Source organism: Hypanus sabinus, chromosome 1, assembly GCF_030144855.1.
Source record: "Hypanus sabinus isolate sHypSab1 chromosome 1, sHypSab1.hap1, whole genome shotgun sequence".
NCBI classification, from domain to species: Eukaryota; Metazoa; Chordata; class Chondrichthyes; order Myliobatiformes; family Dasyatidae; genus Hypanus; species Hypanus sabinus.
In genome coordinates, this window is record NC_082706.1 from 78,465,310 (window position 1) to 78,480,306 (window position 14,997).

At 45.3% G+C, this 14,997-nt stretch overlaps 1 protein-coding gene across 4 annotated transcripts in view; it reads left to right on the forward strand.

Annotated features, from left to right (window-relative positions):
• Positions 1-1,226: 1,226 nt before the first annotated feature.
• Positions 1,227-14,997, forward strand: part of LOC132394773 (TPR and ankyrin repeat-containing protein 1-like) — a 179,656-nt gene continuing 165,885 nt past the window's right edge. The window contains exons 1-2 of one of the 4 annotated variants that reach the window (XM_059971183.1): positions 1,227-1,676; positions 1,945-2,053. The gene's annotated coding sequence lies outside the window, so the exon portion shown is untranslated. Of the gene's footprint in view, positions 1,677-1,944; positions 2,054-4,888; positions 5,067-14,997 lie in introns of all 4 variants that reach the window. The other 3 variants (XM_059971193.1, XM_059971207.1, XM_059971187.1) reach the window with 3 other exon arrangements.

Sequence of the window (14,997 nt, forward strand, 5' to 3'; positions counted from 1 at the left end):
AAGGGAGATCTGCGGCCTGAAGCTCGGCCTCAGTCTCCAAGACATTGTATGATAGACACTCACTCCTGGTTCCTTCTTCCAGTCAATAAAAGCCGATATCTCGCCTTACGTCTCAGTGTGAGTTATTGATGGTGCATCAGACGTACAAAAAAGCTGGATGAACTTAGCAGGTCGGGCAGCATCCGTTGAAAGAAGCAGTCAACGTTTTGGGTCGAGACCTGCTGACCTCATCCAGCTTGTTTGTACATGTTGATTTGACCACAGCATCAGCAGTATACTTTGTGTTTACTACTAAGTTTGTTTATTCTTTTGACTGCATTGGTATCCATTGCCCTCTTCACACAGAGGGACTCACTGTGAGTTTACAAAGGAAGAGTACAAAGCTACTTCTTCACTATGGCCTTTCATTAACTTTCTTTATCTACAGCCGTTTATTCCTTTGGCCATCTTACTTTCGTTGCCAAGCATGCAATCCATCTACAAAATGCACTGCCAGTTATTTGCCTCTGCCTTTCTTGTCACCCTATGCATGTTCTGGTTCAGAATTCTGCACTCAGTTGTAGTTGCCCCATTATAGGGAGGGGTGCAGAAGAGTTTAGCTGGAAGTTAAAGGAGAACTTGAACAAACTTGGGTTGTTTTCTCTAGCCGAGGGGAGGCATGATAGAAGTTTAAAAGATTATGAGAGCTTTTCATCTGCATTAAAGGTGAGAGGGGTTGAATTCGAAAGGAGATTTTAATAAAATATTTTGTGCCTGGAATGCGCTGCTGGGGGTGGTATGATAAAGGTATTCAAGAGGGTCTGTGGTAGCGGGGTCTCTGGCGCCGTGAGGCCGTGTCTCGACTGTAGTGCGTCCCGAATATTTTGCTCCCAATCTCGCGAATAACCGCTCATTTCGCCGGAAACCTGCGTTTGATTGAGAAGATGGTTTTATTAGGAGCAGACGTGACGAACCGCTTCCCCTGCGGCGGCAGGAATGCGAGACATCGGTCGTCCCAGCGATAGTTGGGTTCGGGGCACTGGAGGACAAATTGATTGTTTTGAGCTGCGCACGAATCGAAAGTTACACGTGTAGTTCTTTCCCTCGGAAGAGTTTTAGGTTTTGTTTTCCCGGCGGTGACGTATTGCAGCGGCTCCGATGAAGGGTGGACCGTGAGACAGTGGTCGGGGCACGAAACTCGGATGGGGTGCGGAGGTAGTTGTCCCACTGTCCACTCTCCTCTCGACTCCAACTTGCTGACACTTTGCAAGTTTCACCCCGCAGCCTCTGTGTCCTATTCGCCTCCGTTCTTGCATTGCTTCTGTTACCTTGGCTGCTTCCGAAGGCAGCCTTTTGAATTGAGGTGTAGAAGACTTTACCAGCTTCAGCTTTGTTCGTTTGGCCGCACGATTGAATCTATTGACTCGTGAATATCCTGGAATTAGTACGTAGTATCTGTGGTTTAGTATCTCACGTCTGAATACTAATTTAATATGTTCTTTCGAATGTTTTCGTATTTCTGGTTGGTAACACGAACATTTTTTTAAATTGCTGATCGTTTAACAAATAAATCCTCAATGCGGGGAAGAAGACCAGGAGATTGAAACAGACAGAACAGCACATTAATAGACCTGAAAAAGACTCCAGTGCTGAACCCTTAAGGGCTTCTGCACCCCGGTCAGAAGACCAGTGTGAAGGTAATGGATTATTATTTTGTGTGTAGGTAATTAAATAAAACATTTAATGATGTTGTCTCCATACCTAATTGTGATGGTGCTCATTGTCCTACAGTAATTTGCAGTGATGAGGCGATTGGTAGAACTGTAACTTAATAGGCTTCCACTACAAAAACAGTAAGCTGGGTCAGTCTATTCTGACCCAAATTGGAGACAAATTGTAATGGAGACAAATTGTACAGGTCAATGTTTCCAACTGAGACTTCGTTTGTTTCTTTTGTCTCCATAGATGCTGATTGGCTCACTGACTTCCTCCAACTTCTTGTTTTTGTTTTGTATTCCAGCAGCTGTACTTTTTTTTGCCTTGGTGTAAAGTACTGCGGGAGAAAATACAGATAGTGAGTATTCTGATTTGAGTAGTAAAAGGAAGACAAGTAGAATGATAGATTTGAAATCCTGTAGTATGTTTTTAATGTTTTAATTGTTCATGGCAAGGGTGAAGGTTGTATTTAAGGAGGTTTTGATGCTCAAGGGTTATTTGTTGAATAATGATTATTCATGTGTTAGCTTAAAAGTATGTATTCTTCTAATTTGATTCTGGAACCTCAATGTGCTCGTTAGCGGCTATTGGCTTTATTATTACCAGATCCCCGCACTTTTTGTTTGTCAGGCTGAAGTAACTTTAAAGCCCTTGTCCTGATTCTGAAAAAAAATCTTTTGGATCCCTTGCACATTTTTGTTTAACTTTAAATAGGCTACTATTTTCAGGGTTAAGATTAATAGAAAATGAGTGGGTTTAATTTTTGAGATTGTCTCAACTGTCAATATTATTGAGGTAGTGGGAAATTTAAATTTTTTTTATCACACAACAAGAGCTGTCAGAGACTGTTTTCATCGTGCATCTCTCTTTTTTTTAAAAAAGTAAGCATTATATTGAATAAGTATTCAAATACAGTGTATTCCGGTTAATTAGGCTGTCAGTTAATTGGGGCAGCCACTTATTTGGGAAAAATGTTAAACTAATCAAGGAAAATAGTGTGGAATTTCTTCATTTATTTGCTGCTTAATAGGACAGGAGACTTACTGAACAGTTTCTAATGTGTCAGTTGTGTGTAGTTATACTGTGCTTGGAGTGAACTGTTTTTAAATAGTGTCAGTTATGTGTTTATGTCAAAAAGCAGTGATTTTTGTCATTTATAGTTGGTGATAAATAAGCGGTAAGACAATTTGGTAATGTTTTGCTCACTGTGGTTTCAAGCATTCAGGCTTGGAAATGTCAGAAACAGCCAGAAGTGAAAATGAAACTATTTCACTATTTCAACATGTTAGGAACTACAAAGAATTTGAAGGTAGCAACAATCACCTTGAATGTTGCCTTGGCTCTCTACCAGCCACTCAACTCTTGGCTGTGGCTTCGAGTAGCTGTTTGCATGTGACAGAGGTCACACTCCGGTAACACCATTTTGACAGGTGGGATAAACCAGACGAGGATTGCTGGTGGGTTTCATTACCCGGTGAGATAGGTTAATCACAGCCTGGTATGGAAACACTGATGCCCTTGAATGGGGAAAGTCTACAAAAAGTGGTGCATGTGCCTAGTCCATCATGGGTGAAGCCCTCACCACCAGTCACAGAAAAACAGCTCCCACTATCCAGGCCATACTCTCTTCTTGCTGCTGCCATCAGGAAGAAAGTACTGGAGCTTCAGAATCTGTTTTATAAGGTTCAGGAGCAGTTATTGCCCCTCAACCATCTTGAACTGGAGGGGATAACTCCACTCGTCCCATCACTGAACTGTTTTCACAACCTCATGTTCTCCATATTTATTGATTATTTATTTACTATTATTTATTTATTTTCTTTTCATGTTTGTGCAGTTTGTTGTCTTTTGCAGATTGATTGATTGCTTGCCTGACCTGTTGGGGTGGTCTTTCATTGATTCTGTTGTTTCTTGTATTTACTGTGAATGCCCACAAGAAAATGAATCTCAGGGTCATACGTGGTGACTATATTTACTTTGATCATAAATTTACTTGAACTTTGAACATTTGAGTTAGGGACACGCTGTCCAAGTGTGCAAATTTAACTCCAGTGGACTGGGCAAGTGAAATCTACGGTGATTTCAAGTGAAATGGCTAGGAAGGCGGTTTTGAGATGCTCTGTGAAGAGTGAGGGGCATGACGTGGCATGTTTATCCACTGCAATCAGGGAAGTCCCCAGTTACCACTGGATCCAGACTCCCGAGGTTGAGTGAGTAGAACTGCCATGGTGCAATGCCTTTTTAAATACATTTTAAAAACCTCCCACGTAGGTTTCCTGTCATTGTCGGATATGACAGATTTTCACGAGTAGTGGCGTCCTAATTTGTTCTGTATTTCATTTAAATGCATAACTCATTACACCGCTAAATAGCAGTTTGTCTTTTCATACGTTTTTAACTATCTCCATGAAACATCAGCTAATTGGGGAAGCTACTTACTTAGTCAAAAATACACTGTCCCGATGTTCCCAATTAATTGGAATCCGCTGTACTGAAGTGACATTCTGTAAAAAAAAAAGTCTGTGCTTAAAATTTATTTTTAAAGCAATTGTTTTCCAGTTCTAACGAAGTGTTTCTGATCTTGACAATTAACTCTGTTTCTCTTGCTGCAGATGTTTGTCGGTTCTGCTAAGTATTTCTAGATTTTCCGTACTTTCAGGTTATGGTTTCAGTAGTTAAAGATCTCCCTATAACCATATCAAGTTTCTATAATCTTTCTTACGTTTTAACCATATATGTTGGTTTCTTGGTAACTTGCACAATCTTCCCATTACAATTTCAGCACATGTAATGTACGTGACTCTGTAGGGGTCTTTGCATGTTGAAAAGAGCACTTGCTCTTTGAAATATGACATTGCAAAGTACAAGCTGATGTTTTTTTCAAGTCATTTCTTAGTGTGCCAGGAGATCCATTGAGTTTACCAGGAAATAAGGACGCTTTCAAGGACAGACCAAGTACAGGATTTTTAACAAGTGATTGCTTAATCACCTCTGTAACTATGAGGGTATTCGAGACCAAATGTTATCTTGGAGGTCATGGGAGTGAACTTATTCAATTGCATAATAACCAGGAAGTCCACCTTCATTTTCAAAATTCTGGTTTCATGATTATTGTAATTCCAATATTCATTTTGAAATCAATGTTTGAAATTACCAATGTAAATTTGCCATGGTAATTATAATTTCTCTTCAGTGGCAGGCCAGTTTCCATGGTTGGAAGAACAATATTTGTTGGTCACGTTTGCTCTTTCGTACAGTGTGAATTGTGTGACTGCTGAATAGAATATTGCCATTTTATTGCCTGGAATTGGTATCTATTTCACACTCAACTCTGCCCTCTGTCTTTGGCTTTCTATATTCTTCAGAAAAAGGTCAGTGTAATCTTGAGAATGAACTGGACGTGTTATTGTTTTCCAGACTTGGTGTTGAGTTCAGCAATTTCAGATATACAACGTTTCTATTGTTATAACCAGCACTCACAGTGTCACTCTGCTTTTCATTTTTGTGTATTGCTATTCACTGACGTCTTTAAAACACTTTCACTCGATTCCTTTACCCTTTTTGTCTTAGATTTTCTCGCACCCTCCACACCTTTTTGTTCTCCTAGCTATCTGTGGCCTCTATATGAAGTCAAGCTTGAAATGAATCAATCATCCTGCAGTCCTCTTCCATGTACAGAATGGACGAAGAAAACATCGTTCAGTACTTTCCCCAAGGTATCATTTGATTAGCTTGGGACAGGTATATTGGGAAATGCCAGGAGTTAAAATAGAATAGTGAAGCACTAGACACATCATTGGGCCCATGATTTTGTGCCAGTTTTGATACAAAGCCAGGTGAGCAAAGTATTTGCAGGAAAATAAATAACGATCTGCTAAAAATGATACATAAAGACTGACAGGCAAGCAGTGTGTAAAAGAAGAAAAGGCAGAGTCACATCTGAAAGGTATTATAAGAATACCAATAACAGAATCAAAGTTGAGTTTGTTGTTATATGCTCAGGTGAAAAGAAAAGCTTATTTGCAGCAGCGTCACAGGCACATGGTATCATATAAACAGTGCCCATTTTATTAGGTGCAGGAGGAGGACCCCTTGTGGTCTTCTGCTGCTGTAGCCCATCCACTTCAAGGTCTGACATGCACTGAGAGATGCTCTTCTGCACACCATTATTGTAACACATGGTTTTTCGAGTTACTGTCACATTCCTATCAACTAAACCTGTCTGGCTATCCTCTGATCCCTCTCATTAACAAGGTGTCTTCGCCCACTGAACTGCTGGTCATTGGATTTTTTTTTGTTTGTTGTTGTAGTTTGTACCATTCTCTGTAAACTCTTGTGCATGGAAAATCCCAGAAGATCAGCAGTTTCGGAGAGATTCAAATCGTCTGGTATCAACAATCATTTCACAGTCAAAGTCACTTAGATCACATTTCTTCCCCATTCTGATGTTGGATTTGAACAACAACTGAACCTCTTGACCATCTCAATGCTTTTATGCAATGAGTTACTGCTACATGATTTTCTGATTAGATTATGAGGACACTCAGTCCTCCTTTATTGTTATTTAGTAATGCATGCATTAAGAAATAATACAATGTTCCTTCAGTATGATATCACATAAACACAAGACAGACCAAGACTAACTGACAAAAACCACATAATTATAACATACAGTTACAATGGTGCAAAGCAATATCGTAATTTGATACGGACAGACCATGGACACAGTAAAATAATGTCTCAAAGTCCCCGATAGCCCATCATCTCACGCAGACGGCAGAAGGAAGAAAAACTCTTCCTGCCATGAACCTCCAACACGGCAAAACTTGCCGAAGCGGCCTCTGGAAGCACCCGACCACAGCCAACTCTGAGTCCGTCTGAAAACTTCGAGCCTCCGACCAGCCCTCCAGCACCGAGCACCACCTCTGCCGAGCGCTTCGACCCCGGCCCCGGCAGCCAAGCAACAGGCAAAGCCGAGGATTTGGGGCCTTCCTCTCCGGAGATTTTTTGATGGCACAGTAGCAGCGGCAGTGAAACAGGCATGTCAGAAATTTCACCAGATGTTCCTCCGTGCTTCTCACGTCCGTCTCCATCAAATCAGGATTGTGCACGCCCCCTACTTACAGATAACACATTCATTCCTGGAGTGGCCGCTGCGCCCTGCCGTCGCGCTGCCATCTTCCCATGAAAGCTAATGCACCTAAGAAAGTAGCCACTGACTGTATATGGTCAAAGCAGTAAATAAATCCCAGTGTAAAGATCTGTTGTCTGTTTGTGGACCTATGGGTGAGCTGTGAAATGCATATTTGTCTGTATTGTGGTGGAGAAGTTCATGGAAGGTAGGGTATTCTGGGATGATAACAGTGTCCTGAAGCAAATAAACATTACAAAAATGTAGTTGATGACAGTCTTAAAATGGATAGGGCTGGATAAATCCCTGTGGTCTGACTAAGTGTATCACAGGACATTTTAGGAAAGTAGGGAGTAAACTGCTCGGGCCCTAGAAGAGATTATGATTATGTTTGTTCTGTTAGCCAAAGGAGATGTACTGGACTTTAGCTGTTACAGTTCGTTCTACACTCTTATTGTTCTGTATGTGCAATATGCAGGACAAGCTTTTCACTATATCTTGATACATGTGATGATAATAAACCAATTACAGTTACCAAAATGTTGGAGGAAGGCTAATATTGTGCTTGTGTTTAAGAAAGGCAGCAAGAACAAGCTAGAGGACTACAGGTGGTAAGCCTGACATCAGTGGTGGGAAAGTTACTGGAGGGGATTCTGCAAAATAGGATCCCTTGATGTTTAATAAGGCAACAACTGATATGGGATAGTTTGCATATCTGTGTGTATGACACTGGGTCTTACAAATTTGACTGTCACAATTCCCTGCATGCTGTCATGGTGATGTTTACTGGTAATGAACCAAGCTGCATTTGAAATACATATTCATGAGCATCAGTGGAAACGCACAACTCCATGGTGTTGTAGAGGATAGGTCTGGCTCCATTGCCAGGCAAAATCCTATTACCCAGATGTAGCCACACTACCTGTTCTTCATGGAAGAGTTCTTTCACGCAAACGCCTATCCATCAGTAGTGGGCAGCAAGGAATGGGTTCTGGTAGGGTGGATCCCTGAGCAAACTGTTCAAGCCATTTGGCAGAATGTCTCATTGCCAATCTCATCAACAAGCACAAAGACCTTGCTTGGCTGACAGTGAGAGGGGTTCTCACAGTCAGATATTTCCCGTATAGATGATGTCGTCCCCTATGCACGCTGCCCTCAAACAGCTGAGGTGGAGAAGAGACAGTCAGCTAAGAGGGTGTGGAGACAGATGCTACAGTCCGTGTCCAGTTCATCCCCAGCACCGATGTAATAGAGGACTCTTTCCCCAGCACCGATGTAACAGAGGACTCTTTCCCCAGCACCGATGTAACAGAGGACTCTTTCCCCAGCACCGATGTAACAGAGGACTCTTTCCCCAGCACCGATGTAACAGAGGACTCCTCCCCCAGCAACTATGTTACGGAGGACTTGCTCATCCCTGTACTATCTGCAGCGCTGTGTTCAGAAAAGAAAGCTCATTCCAGTTTGTAAGACATGTTGAGAGGGTGCAGAAGTGGTTTTACCAGGATGCTGCCTGGATTAGAGGGTATGTGCTATAAAGATGAGATTGGAGAACTGTTGAATGGCGGAGGTGGAGGGAGAACTGATAGCGATTTAAAATATTATGAACAACATAAATAGCTTGTATTTCTTCTAGGATCAAAGTGCCTAATACAAGAGAGCATTCACTTGGAGTGTGAGTAGCAAGTTTAAAGCAGTGGCATGGTAGCATAGCAGTCAGTGCAATGCTTTACAGTGCCAGCGATCTCTGATTGGGGTTCAATTCCTACCATTATTTGTAAGGAATTGGTATGCTCTCCTTGTGACCCCATCAGTTTCCTTTGGATGTTCCGATTTCCTCCCATATTCCAAAGATGTACAAGTTAGTTTTAGTAAGTTGTCAGCATGTGACATTGGTACTGGAAGCATTGTGACACTTGTGGGCTGCCCCTGCACACCTTTGGACTGTGGTGGTCATTGACCCTTATAGTGCATTTCACTGTATGATTTGATGTGAAGTGAGGGTCTCCGTTGGTCAGAGTTGACCATGATATTGCGTCCTAGCTGTCTAGATGTGCAAGCCTGGTTAGTATGATTGGGAAAGCAAACTGTTGCCCATGTACAAGCTCCCCCTCTCCATGCATCTGATGAACCCAAAGGAGTGGCAGAGACAGGTACAGTTTGGTACCAGCAGTGTCGTAGGAGTTGCCATTCAGCATTGAACTTAATGTTGGACTGCCTTTTATGGGCTCCAGCTCCGGACTTCTCTGGGTTTACTCGCAAAGTCTCCTCCATGAGTGGATATAGTGCAAGGCAGTGGAGAGTTGAAATCAGAGTTTTCCTTCTAGGCGATGTGCTAACCACAGCTGGTGAGCCCAGAGTGACTGGTTTTAAGATGCCATTAACCCCCTTTTGCCCCATCTCCTGTCAGTAGAAATGGTTCTGCTGGGCTTAGTAGGTAACCACACATGAAGGCCAGATTCTGGACTTGGTTGTCAGAGGCTATTTGAGGTGCCCGCCATTGGGAGCATTTAATAAGTAGTGGGAGCTTGACCCTGTTACCACCCCCGCTTATAACAACCTTAAGAAACCTTTGATGTACATGGGACAAATAATCTTTAATCTTCAAAGGAGATGTGCAGGGCAAGTTTTTAACATGGAGTACAGTGAGTGCCTGGTAGTAGAGGGAAATATGATAGAGGAGATCTTCTTTTACAGGCACATGAATGTGCCAAGCATGGAGGCATATGGACCTTGTGTTGGCAGAAATGAGTAGTTTAGTTTGGCATTTAATTACGAGTTTAATTAGTTCGGCACAACAACATAGGCTGAAAGGACTGTACCTATGCTGCATTGTTCTATGAATCCACTGTGCTTTTTAAACAAAGGAGCTATATACTAGCTATTCACCAAACCTCCGGGACCTCGACTAAGGCTAAAGAGAATACAACAGTTCCCATTTGTGGGTCAGCAGTGGAGGGAGTAAGTTGTTTCAAATTCTTGGGCATTAACATCTTAGATGTTCTGGGTCCTGCCTGTGATATTATTGCAAGTTTTTCACATACACCAAACTTCTGCACATTAGGATGAACTGTACTTAACTTAATTTGACTTGACTCTGTCAAGGCCTCAGCAATCTCTTCTATTGCTTCCCTCAATAATCTGAGAGAGCTTCCATCGTGCTTGGAGACTTTTCCACCTTGGAACATAAAACAGTACAGCGCAGGACAGGCCCGTTAGCCCATGATGATATTCAGAACTAACTGAGCTAATGACATCTAATCCTTCAGACCCACATAAGGTCCATATCTCTCCATATCCTGCATATTCATATGCCTATTTAGCAGTCTTTTAAATGCTTCTATCCACCTCCAGCACCATCCTTGGCAGCATATTCCAGGTACCCATCACGCTCTGTGTACAGTAAAAGAAAAACAAAAGTGTGTCCCACACATCTCCTTTGAATTTTCTCTCTCTCACCTTAAGTGCATCCCCTTGAGTATTACCTCTTTTGAATTTGGAAAAGAGATGCTGGCTATCTTCTACCGTAATTCTATAAACTTCTTTCAGGTTTCCTACTTAGCTTGGGCTGCTCCAGAGAAACAACCCGTATAGCATGGGCTCTCTAATCCAGGCAGCATCCTGGTAAACAGGAGAATATCTGCCAATGCTGGAAATCCAAGCAACGCACACACACAATACTGGAGGAACTCAGCAGGCCAGGCAGCATCTATGGGAAAAAGTAAAGTCGACGTTTCAGGTTGTAGGGTTTCAGCCTGAAACTTCGACTGTACTTTCTTTCCATAGATGCTGCCTGGCCTGCTGAATTCCTCCAGCATTTTGTGAGCATCCTGGTAAACCACGTCTGCGTTCTTTCCAGTTTTCATATTCTTCCTATAATGGGGTGACCAGAATTGAATGGAGTATTCTAGACGTGACCTAACCAGGGTGGTACAGTAGTGCAGTAGTGTAGCAGTTAGCATGACGCTATTACAACTTGGCATGTCAGAGTTCAGAGTTCAATCCCGGCATCGTCTGGAAGGAGTCTCTTAATATCCTCCGCGTGGAACGTGTGGGTTTTTTCCAGGTTCTCCAGTTCTTCCTATGGTCCAAGGATTAATTGGTCCTCGTAAATTGTCCCTTATTAAGTTAGGGTTAAATCAGGGTTGTCGGGGGGGTGTGGGCAGTGCAGCTTGAAAGACCTGTTCTGCAGTGTGTCTTTACATGGATAGATACGTATGTATATGCAGCTTTGGATAGCTGTAGCATAACTTTCTGACTCTGTCCCCACTATGAAGACCAGCATGTCATGTGTCTTTACCACCCTGTTGACTTTCAGGGAGTTACAGATGTGGACCCCAGGATCCCTCTGTACATGAAAACTGTTAGGACTGGCTCCTGCCATTTAAGAAAGCATGGCAGCATAGCGGTTAGTATGATCTTAATACAGCAGTGGTGACTTGGGTTCAAATCTGCCACTGTCTGTGAAAGTTTAAAAGTTCTCTTTGTGTTTCCTCTGGGTGCTCTGGTTTACTCCCTTGGATTAGTAGGTGTGATTGGGCAAGAGGGCCTTTTCCCATACTGTCTCTAAATAAAATAAAGTGTGGTGTTTTAACTCTTGAAGAGACTTAATATTCTATTAGAGCCTCAACGCCACCATCACCTTGATATCAATATACCCTAGAGTGTCAGCATACCTCTTCCTTGGTAAGTACAGATGGAAAGTACTTGTTTTGTACCAAGCCTGCTTCCTCCAACTCCAGCATAAATTGTCTGATTTATTCCCGAGTGATTCTTTTGAACTACCCTCTTGTTTCTAATGTTTGTGTAAAATGCTTTGGGATTTTCCCTAATCCAACGTCAAGGATGTTCCATGACCCCTTGTAGCCCTCCTGATTTCACAAGTTCTTTTGTTAAGATCTATGTCTTATGTTTACTTTCCTAAACTTTACATATGCTTCATTATTTAAATTTGCAACCTCTCTTGTTATGCAAGATTTCTAAACTTAAACAATAATGGAACGGGGAGAACGTACAGACTCCTTATAGATGATGGTGTGAATTGAGCCCCGGTCAGTTGCACGGTGAAGCATTATGCTAACTCTATGCTACTATACCACCCACATGCTATATGTTGTGAAGTTCTGAGGTGGTTCGTGATTGACAGCCCGACCCTGCATTTCTAATGACCAGTACTGTTTATTGTTCTTGTGTTAAAGTGCTGTTGTGGGATTATGATGGGGAGCTCCAGTTCATTTATTGTTGCATTTTAGCTTGGGTTTTACAGTTATTTGCCTGTGTATTTATGTGTCATCCTGACTGTAAGTGTGTGAGACTGATTGTGTTCACTCTGCGGGTCATGGTGCCTAGTTTGTTTTGAGTTTATCACAATAAAACGGTTTCTCGTCTGTTATTATGGACCAAATGCTCGCCACATTGGTGTCAGGAGTCAGATGCGAAATTTCAGATGAGATTGATGAGCTACAATGCTGAATAGACTGCCTTAACACCCGGGGAATATGATGCAAGACCAAGCAGTATGCCTGCCCCCGCACCTGTGGGCAGGGCTCGTAAAGATGAGACCCTGCGAGAAGACCTGGGAACCGAGCATTGTGCCTTCCCAGGGAGCCCTGACGGAGCGAGTGTACCCAGGCTCCCCAACCCGGGGACAGAGCGGAGCGCATCACTCACCTCCGTAGCCGTAGCCATGGGAGGATGGGCACCATGGCAGATGCCGGCAGAGAAAGGGTCTGGACGCTTTGCTCCCCAGATACAACGGTACCAGCCGCCTGGAGCCTTGTCAAACTTGTCGCGTGGCACTTCGGGTGGAGCCCCACTGAGACAGCGGTGCAACTTGCCCCGGCACTGGAACGAGATGCCCTGCGGGCCCTCCTCGACCTAACGCCGGTGAAGCTGTGTGACTACAGGGTCCTTGTAGTGGCACTGGAGCGGCGTTTCGAGCAGAGACCGTTGGCGGAAGCAATGAGGGAAGAACTGGGCAGCAGACGGTGCCGTATGGGAGGAAGCCTGGGGGCATTAGCAGCTGAACCCCGCCACTGTGCTCGCCATGGCCACCCCCAGTTCCCTCCCGCGGCCCAGGATCAGCTTTCCCCCCACACCTTTGTAAAGGCACTGACGCCGGAGTGCCTTCGGCAGCATGTTCACCTGACGTCGCCATCATCACTGGACGAGGCAGAGAGGGCAGAAGCAATTTTAGCCTCTCAAGGCGTTCCAATATCGCCCCGCACACAGTGAGCCCGGGCTTGTGTCACTGAGGGTGAGGAGGAGCCCATGAGACAGGCCCGACCCCGCCATGGGCCTCGAAACAACATCTGCTACTGGAGTGATGAGGCTGGTCATTTGGCCCGGGACTGCCCCCACCGGCACCACGTCACAGCCCAGCGCAGCCATCGGGAATCGCCGAGTGGGCAGCACCATCCGAATCCTCCAGCAGAACCCCTCCGTTGTCGCCCCTCCGGGTGGGCCATTTGGGTGGAGAGCAAGGCTTACATGTGGACTGCGTGGTGGAGGGCATCAGATGCCGTGCGTTGGTGAACACGGAGCCAACCATCTCTACCATCCATCCCAGTATTCTCCCCAATACGGACCAGCCATCTCCACCTGGGTGGACAACGATAGCGGTCCAGTTGGCTACGGTCACCGGTGACTCTGCAGCGCTGCAAGGGAAGAGGAGGCTGCGCATCGCAGTGGACACGAGGTGTGGCTCACCAACATCCGAGATTCCTGAATAATCGGCCCGAACCCGCTGTCCCACTGGGGGCCCAGGTGGATGTGTCAGGGCCAACACTTTACCCAGTGCTGAAGCCGTGGCTCTCCGGCAGGGCGGCTCCAGGAAGCGGTCCCAGCGGGAACAACAACCACACCGGTTTCACAGCGGCCCGGGGCAGTGCAGCACACCCGGCAGCGGCCCAACGCAACACAGCTGAACCAGGAGCAAGCGACGGTAACGCCGGCGACCACGTCCCCACCACGGACCAGCAGCTGAGCAGCGAACAGGTGAGTGGTCCGATGTTGGCCCGGGTGAGTGTGGGACGATGGCCGGAGTGGGCAAAGGTCTCCGCACTGGACCCGGAGACCAAAGCCCTGTACTCGCAGTGGGGAACGTTGGAGGTCCGCGACGGGTTGCTGTTCGGGCGGCAGCAGTTGTCCGATGGTGACCGACATCTCTTGTAGCTGCTCCCCCGGGGGCTCCGCACCATGGTGCTGAGGTCGGTGCATGGGCTGGTGCGGGCCGGCCATTTCAGAGTTACAAAGACACTGGGCAGGCGGCGTGAACGCTTCTACTGGCTTGGGTACAGGCAGGACGTGGAGCTCTTTGTGCACTGCTGCAATGCTTCCAGCTTCCAGAAAGGGCTGGGCTGCCAGTCTAGGATGTCAGTGCAGCAGTTCATGGTGGAGCCCCAGTACGGGTCTACTACCCCTCCCGGAGGAAGGGACTATCCCCCAGGCTTGGAAGCCACTGGAAGGGGCAGGGAGAGGTGCTCGACTGCATCTCCGTTGTGGTATATTAGGTGCAGTTGCCTGAGCGTCAGAAGGCTGCACTGGGATGGACTGGCACTGTGTCAGCCCTTGGCCACCGCTGACCCAGCGAGGCTGAAGGAAGGAAGTGACACTCAGGATGCCTGCCTCTTGCCTCACACAAACAGGTGGCAGTGTCGACTTTAGGACCTTGCTATGGACTCTGGGGTTGCCGGGGACGCCTGACCCCTTGGGTGAGGGCATTGTGACACCCTGGGGGGTATGGCCGACAGCCCACTTCCGCATCTCTAATAACCGATACTGTTTATTGTTCTTGTGTTAAAATGCTTTTGGAGGATTATGGTGGGAAGTTCTAGTTTATTTATTGTTATATTTTAACTTGGGGTATACAGTTATTTGCTTGTGTATCTGTGGGTCACCCTGACTGTAACCGGGGTGTGTGATGGTCACCTCCCCCCGTCTGGTGAGACTGGTTGGGTTCACTCCCCGGGTCATGGTGCCCGGTTTGTTTTGTGTTTATCACGATAGAATGTTGTTGAGTTAAATGAGCTTCCTCGTCTGTCATTATGGACAAAATGCTTGCTACAATATGTACTTCTCCAAGAACTCGTACATATTATTAATGGAGCTACCTCAGCCACTTTCTCTGGCAGCTTATTCCACATATTGACCACCCTCTGGTTGATTCAGCA